The 8,263-nt window shown below is 42.2% G+C and overlaps 1 long non-coding RNA gene across 1 annotated transcript in view; it reads left to right on the forward strand.

The window, feature by feature from the left end:
• The first annotated feature begins 1,469 nt into the window (after nt 1-1,469).
• LOC107833790 (uncharacterized) overlaps nt 1,470-8,263 on the forward strand; it is a 16,185-nt gene continuing 9,391 nt past the window's right edge. Inside the window, exons 1-2 of the long non-coding RNA XR_001659554.1 lie at nt 1,470-1,815; nt 1,937-1,997. This is a non-coding gene — a long non-coding RNA (uncharacterized LOC107833790). The remainder of the gene's footprint in view (nt 1,816-1,936; nt 1,998-8,263) is intronic.

Here is an 8,263-nt window from a genome sequence, read left to right on the forward strand (position 1 = left end):
CTCTGTGCTGCTGGATCCTCCCATCATCCTCAAAGATCCTGAAACTTTTAATCAGATTTGAGAAACTGCCATGCTTTCTATTCTTAGCAGCATCTTAAATTCAGCTGTGATGCTGCACAGCAGCACCTGCTGCTGTTTCAGAGTCCGGTCAGTTTTTAATCCGACTGAACGAATCGCCTGAGCCTGCAGCAATTAACAACAACAAAACCAAATTACTGCTTCCAATTAAAGGCTCCTTCGCTATATTCTCCCTTTTCTGTTTAAGCTGGAACTAATTTGTACTCTAAGGCACATATTGTGCAAATAGTCATTGTATTAGCTGCGCTGATTACACCCACGCATGGCTCATTCATAATTAAGCTGCATATCTTAATGGCACCAGTTGAACTGTCTCTCTTCTCTGTGGGTTTTCAATTTTATGTTTTAAAAATGGAGGAGAAGGCAGGAGAAACCTTCCTGTCCTTCATTGTTTGGTGAAGAATTGAAAGAAGCCAACAAACCTGCAAACATGAAGAAAATACTAAAACATGACAAATGGTGCCAAGTCTTCCTGTGGTTCTTTGTTGACTTCAGTCAAATCGGTCAAAGCTTTTCGCTAACACAAACCTTTCTGCATGTGCAGGAACTGTAACCTCATTTATTGTCTGGTTCAAGATGCTTACGCTTATACTTCTGTTTGCCAAGCTGCTTTAAATGGCCTCTCCTTCTTCCTGGCAGCCGGTGCTTGAGGCTGAGTGAAGTTAAAAGTGGAGCCGGAGGAAGCTGCGTCTCTCAGGCTCAGATCTCTGAGGGCGAACCGGGCCGACACGCCGATAGATAAAGCCAGCAGCTCTGTAGCGGCGCCTGTCATCCAGCGGCCCATCACCGAGCCGATAAAGATGGATGCGGTTGCCGTGTGAGATCCCAGTCAACCACATCACACGGCAGAGTGACGCTGATGGAGAGCTTGTTGATGGAAATGAGAGAGCGCTCCGTCTTCTGGAAGTGTGTTCCAGTCAGAGCAGACAGCTCTGCTGCACATCTACTGGAGCTCAAAGCCGCTGCGTCTAGTTAAAGACTCTCATTATGAGAGGGAGGGCAGGTAAATGTAAAATTAAGAGATGAAGAGCGAGAGGTCCATCGATCTGAGCCGTAGTTTCACATAAACATCCAGCAGAGCTCTGCTCTGTTTCTCCGGGTGGAGATGGGAGATGAAGACCTGGACTTAAACCTCTAACAGGACATCTAAAAGTATTTTATGTGGTAAAAATGTGATCAATGAAGGACTAATAGATCTGTGCCATGAGTATTATCAATGGATTGTTTTGCAGGATTATTTGCATCTTTAGAATAATTTAGAAAACAAAAGCTGTTATTGTAGATGTTTCACAAAGATCATAACATTAATGAGGTGAAACTAAATAAATCACATCCAAACCCAGAGCTGGCTGCGTTGTTTACCTTCCTCCTTCAGCCCCTCCCTTCCTCTCATTCTTTAGACACACCCCTGACCACGCCCACTCTCCTCCATGGACTCACCTGATTGGTCCGCTGTTCCCGCCTCTGAAAATTCGCAGTTTCCGTCCAGACCGGAACTAGCAACAGCCGCCGCCGCTCGGTCAGCCTTACAAACACAGAAAAGTCGTTAGAAATGAATCCGAGGCGGTTAAACTCTCATCGTTTCGGCTCCACTGCTCCGCTGGGTGGATACATTCTCCATGGGATCGATAAAAATCCAAATAAATAAAAATAAGTCCGCTCCAGTTAACCAGCCGCGCCGACGTACCAAACCGGAAGTCCTGAAAGCCAGTGACGTCACCGAGCCAAAACTTGCTCGTAAGTTTTCAAATTAATCCACAGTTAAAATTACAACAACAAAAAAAAGAAGCTAATTGTGTGTGCTCCCTTATGAAAAATAAATTAAATAAAATTTAGGTATGATATTTATCCATTGCAGGTGACGAAAGAAAAACGGATTCCTGGTTCTGCCTCTTTGTGAGACTTTCATCACGTGACATGTAAGTCTGTTTAATGTTTTTGTAATGTTGTGATTTATGTGCATTTTAACACTGAAATCGTTTTTGGTGTGTCATTTATACAAGTAATTACTTAATTAAGAATATGACATGACATCAGTTAAGTGAAATAAATGACTAGTTAAGTGAGAAATTAAATAAGTATTCAAGTAAACATAGCATGTCAGAAAAGATTAATATAAAGTAAATGTATAAATAAGGTGCTGCTCTGGTAGGCAGGTAAGAATCATCTTTCATGTCTGGAAAAGCCTCAAATCTCATTCAGGAATTTTCTGAAAAGTCTTTAAAAAAGGAAACTTGAAGATGGAAACTGTACTAAATATAAACAACATCAGTTTGTCCATTAATATCTTACTTTAAAACTGATTTTGTCTGAATGTAAACCATAATTCCTCCATCCATTGATTCTGTATAAACTGGACACATTATGCATAAAGTTTGAGTGTTAAGTTTGGAATTTCGATCTGAAAAACGTGTCGGGAATAAATATGGAATTTTATAATAAAATGAATGAAAGTGATTTAAAATGTTAGTGACAAAAGGTGTGAATAACAAAATAAAATCTATGTTTGTTGTGTCTGTTATAAGTAGTAGGACAGTTTTAACCAATACGTAAAAACGTGATTTTATTGGTTACCGACTGCAGCTTTAATCAAACTGAGGTCCAGTGGATCCATGGTATTTATGGGGCTTAGGGAACATAATCATCTACAAATTGCTGCAATCTGCCAATATCTGAGACTCCCTCCAAAAATGCTTTTAGATGTCCTAAAATGCATTAATATGTGCAGTGGAAATTATTTTTGGCACTCTTGCAGAAACAGTAACAGTGTTTTTCTTATCTCTGAAATTTACTTGGAAAAAAAATAAATAAATTTTGAGATTAATCTCAAAAGTCAACTTGCCATCATGGGAACCGAAGCCCAGCGTTAATATGGGCCTCACCAAGCCCCGCCCAGAAACGCCCCCTAAAATCCCACGTGGCTGCATGTCTCACAAACAAAGCCTCACAGGGCTTAGTTTCTATGTGTAAACATGGCGTCTTTCGTTTCAACTGACTCTGAGTCGATTAGCGTAGCATTTCTGCCGGATTTTCAAAAAATATCAGCCACGACAATGGACAGGGGAACAAACAAGTTCATGTCATCTTTTTTGGACGACATCAAGGTGTTTGAGCCACGCGATGCCTCCAACATTGTGCGCGTCGCAGCTAAATGCTACCGGTCGATGAGGAAAACAGCAGATCCTCACACCCTCAGCATAAATATACTGTGGACAAGATCAGTGATGCCTGTTGTTCTTGCAAGGCTGGGTAAGTCGGGCATTCATGGTTTTGAGGGTTACTTTTGGAATCAGTGATTTCTGTTGTTGGCAAATGTTTGAGTGCGCCTAGGCCTGATACTCGGTGCTAGCGTGGCTAACACGATTACAGTTTAGTAAAAAGCCTTTTCAGGTAAAATAAAATCTTTAATGCATGTCAGATACGGTACAAATTGCATATTGATCTGTTCAGCCAACGTAAGACTGTGTAACAGACAGGCTTCAGGGTGTGGAAGTTGTATCGGTACTGCCATTATGCTGTACTTAGCTAAAAGGTTTTCATAATGAATGTGTTTATTATTGACTTTTTTCAGACTTGGGGGTCATTGTTCACACAGTATAGGCCTCCTTAAGACCTTACAATATTTCAAGCTTCAGCATTCAAAAGGGATCGGGAGGTGCTGGTGCCTATCTCTAGCTAACGTTCCGGGCGAGAGGCGGGTCACCCTGGACAGGTCGCCAGTCTGGCAGGGCCACTCAGAATATCCCCATTCACTAAACACAAAGAAAGCAAAGTAATAATACTTACACCAGCACACACTCCTTTGTTTTTATTGATCCAACGGTTGAGCTGCAAATGCGGTCGTGCACAAGCTTTGATCCAAGCAAGACTTTCCGTATCAGATTTGGGAAATCTGTAAATTTTATTTCCACAAATACGATCAGGATACCTGACATCGCCTGTACAGATTCCCCACTGACAGTGGAGAACCATTCTTATTTGAGTCCTGACGCAAAAACTTTGATTGTGTAGACCGTGGTCTGCTAGACCACAATCTACATTAGCATGTGTTTACTACTGTAGCTTTTGTTTGTGAGACGGTGAAACACGTGGTAGCTGCGCAGTGACGTCAAATGGGCATTAGCCAATGAAACGCAGCCCCTGTGGTAAGGTCCATCCTCATTGGGTTACGATGAGGGGAAGGAAATGAATGATTAATACAAAATACTAATATTGCTTCTCAAATTGTTTGTCTTCATATGTCTCTCTCTCTGTCTCTCTGTTTCTCTCTCTCTCTCTCTGTCTCGCTCTCTCTCTCTATGATGCTTCAGGCTAATGATGAGATCCAGCAGGATCAATAAGCTGCTCTCCGTCCACAGAGCATCTGGTCCGACCCGCCGTTGCAGCACAGACTAAATAAAAGTGAATGATGATGATGCTTTTAGTGGCCCTGCTGCCGTATTAATCTCAGAGCAGGTGTTCACACAGACATGCTGCTGTTTACCTTTTGTTTGTTCCAATCGGGCCGCTGATCTAACTGATGTTTGCTCAGTGGAGGCTGCTGGGTGGCACAATCACAGCACAAACTTTACAGTCCACTCTGAAAACTCGTTTTGCTCCTTTGCCTGCAGAAATTGACCTTTATGGTGTGTTTCTGTTTTCATCAGAAATTTTGCATCAAAAATGAAATGAAAATTTAAAAATTCTCCTTATATTTGTGGCAAAGTTGCTACATTGAATTTATGAGAAATTTCTTAAAACCAAACTGCTTCAAACCACTGAAACAGGAACATCTGGAAAATAGAATATTATGTAAAAATGCAGTATTTCTTGCTATCACACATAGTATGATGTGTTCCAAGCTTCTGTTTGTTGTAATTTTGATGGAGGATTTAAAAGGTTATTAGAAATAATGTGTTTTACTTACAGATAATTAAAACTTCAGTGTTTCCAGTTCATTGGGTCTCTGATTCCTGAACATCCAGTTTTCATCTGAGGAGACAGTTTGGGTTTTTTCCAGACGTTGGTGAAGTGGTGACATAAATACGTTTATGACCAGTAATCTGAAGTTCCTCATGAAACCAGAAATTAACATAAAGTTTACATCTGTGATCAGAGAATAAAACACTTTTTAATGGCAGCTGGTGCAAAATGTTTCTTCATGTTTATTATATTAATGACATTATAAACATTAATGATGTGGAAATTAAAATGGAACAGATGACAGATTTCATTTGGAGGAATTAAGAAGTTATTAAAATAATATGTTTTGTTTTATGCTGCAGTCTGAAGTTATGAAACAGGAGCAGAACATTTCTACTAGAAACTTTGAATATCCTCCTTTTAATTAAAGCCTTCGTTTGCTCAATCATGTAAAGCCTGTCTGCAGCAAGTCCAGATGTTATCCATACTTTTTTATTTCTGTTGCCATGACAACTGAAAGACAGAGGAGCGTTCGCTGGCCTGGTTCTGCCAGCGCTCTGTGAAGAGGAGCCACATTAATCAGTCCCTGTCCAGAAGTCCTCCAAAATTAACCCAGTCACCAGATTTAACCGTGACAGCGCCGCCCAGCTGGCCACAGGAAGCAACGGCCCAAATATGCCCAAATGCCCCGGCCCAAATGCCCCGGCCCAAATACCCCGGCCCAAATGCCCTGCAGAGGGGCAGGAGCAGAGGGGCTAACAGCTAACAGACCGTTAGCAGCACAAACTGCAGCGTTTCTGTCAGGATTTTACTCGTTGATCTGAAAAGGTGGCTTGCAGACCCGACCCGGTTCTACTGGTTCTGTCAGGAGGAATGGACCAGAACTGAAGGAAGGAAACCCAAAAGGTTTGACCCACGTCAGACATGACGGTCATCCCCGATACTGACCAGATGGAGGCAAAAAAAAGCTACAAAGCATCTCAGAAATATTCTCACTAAGTTTTCTGGCTTTCAGCAAATAGAAATAATTTTGGTGATTTTGAAACTATAGTTGTCAAATAATAAACCAACCTGATTTAACTTCAGACACAGAGAAAAATATTTTTATTTGCACTGCAAAAACACAGTCATGCCAAGTATTCTTGTCTGGATTTTTGGGCAGATTTCTTGAAATAAGACAAAATTAACTTGGTAACATTTCAGGCAGATACAGGAGGCTGTTTTTGGTAACTAACTAATTAATGTTGATGAAAAAGTTGTATTTTCTCTGTTATTTCACCTGGAAATGTCTGAGTGAAATGATAATCTGCCAGTAGAACCTGACTTAAAGTCGTTACCTGAAAGCGAGTTCAGTCTTTTCTCTGCTGTAGATATCTGCAGTGGGGACTAAACCAGTGGGTTGTGTTCGGTGTTTTTGCAGTGTGCTGCTCGTCCTCCTTGCAGTGAAGGAGTAGTGCAGTGAGATGAGCTGATAACCCAGTTATTTGCAGCATGCAGAGCTTCGGTCCTGATGCTGCTGCGGTGCCCTCCTGCTCCACCGCCTCCACAGGATGTCATTCGGTCACGGCAGATTGAGCAGCTCTCTGCTGACCCTGCGGGCGGCCGGCGCTCTGTTCGCCGCGGCCGTTTATCAGCCTGGCCATTTCCTAAATGAGGACAGACTTGCAGCAGCATGAGTGTCAGCTGCTGGCCAAGAGCACTGAGGGGAGCGGACATTTTTTCTGCTCAGTCAGAAACGGAGAGCTGATGATTGGAGTTGAAATCCTGACCGGCTCTGAAATGAACCCCAGAAATACAAACCATAAACAATGACTGTCATGTTGAGAAAATCCTCTGTCTGTTTAAATATGATAACAAGACAAGCTTCCCATTTAAATCAATGCAGCTGGCTTGTTATCAATTCTGAGTGTTTTTGCTAAGGATGCAGTCTAGCTGCAGATCCAGGCCTGCATAATGAGAGACGAGACGGGCAGCCGATTAATTCAAAACAAAGGAAGGAGTATTTACATCACCTGCTGCAGATAAGATAAGTGCAGCGTCTGAATTATGTTTGTAGATACAAACGTAGATATATTGCCTCTGCTCCTGAACACTAAATTAAAATGAAGCCTGTTCACCTCAGCAGGCGCCTCATGCTAAAACTTTTTTCTCCTCTTAATTTATTTGTTTATCTTTGACTTGAGCGGAGTGCAGGATGGAATAATAAATCGCCCTCCTTGGTAAAGACTCATTAAAAACATCCCTATGAAGCGTTGCAGCCGACGAACTCGCAGACTAAACACTGAGCATGTGCCATATTTATCTCAGGGATTTACATTAATAAAGCGGTGGGGGGGCAGTAATCGGGCCGGGCTGGTACCGGCGAGTCGGAGCCACAATTAACTGGTGAATGGAGGCAACAGCTGGGCCAGCGGTTCCTTAATGAGCCGCAATCTGAAGGATTTGGTTCCGTCTCCAAATGGGACGCTTTCCAAAATCTGTCATCAAACTTGATGATAAACTGAAGTTTGTATCTGCAGAGATTTAAAATCTGCAACCTAACCAGATGAGCCTGGAGAAGGACAGACCTCCTGCTCAAACACAAGACAGAAAACAGTTTAACTTTTACTTTCTGCTTGGATTTGTGAAAACCAGCCATGCTCTGGTCTCTGGTCTGAGTGAGCGCTGCTTGTCCCAACACGACCCGACCGGCGCCTCAGCGCCAGCATTTCCTGCTTTGAGACTCGTATCACATTATTCCAACCACTTTTTATTAAACTCAGACGTGTGAAGGAAGGAGATGAAAAGAATAAGAACAAAGAAATCTGTCTGGCTGTCATTGTGTCGAGACGAAGTTCTGCTCCCAGCCGGGTCCAGACTTCAAACGCAGCAGGTCTCCAGATTAAACTTTATCCTGATGACCTCCTGCCTTCTCGCTGCTCCAACATTCAGGTCATTTCCTCTCCGCTTCCTCGTCCAGAGTTACAGCAGCTGGTTTCCGGTTGGAGGTTACAGTCTTCATCACCTTTGACCTTTCAGCTGAAGGAGTTCAAACAGGAAGTGATGCTAACGCTACTGTCTTTTTAACATTCGTTTCAGAAGATTTTTTATCACATCATGACTCCTATACCTTCACTTTGTGAAGGTGAAGAATATTCCTGAAAGTTCCCCAAACATTGATCACTGATCAGATCACTGATCAGATCATTGATCAGATCATTGATCAGATCACTGATCAGATCATTGATCAGATCACTGATCAGATCACTGATCAGATCACTGATCAGATCACTGATCAGATCAC

This window comes from Poecilia formosa, unplaced genomic scaffold (genome assembly GCF_000485575.1).
Source record: "Poecilia formosa unplaced genomic scaffold, Poecilia_formosa-5.1.2 Scaffold455, whole genome shotgun sequence".
Taxonomy (NCBI): domain Eukaryota; kingdom Metazoa; phylum Chordata; class Actinopteri; order Cyprinodontiformes; family Poeciliidae; genus Poecilia; species Poecilia formosa.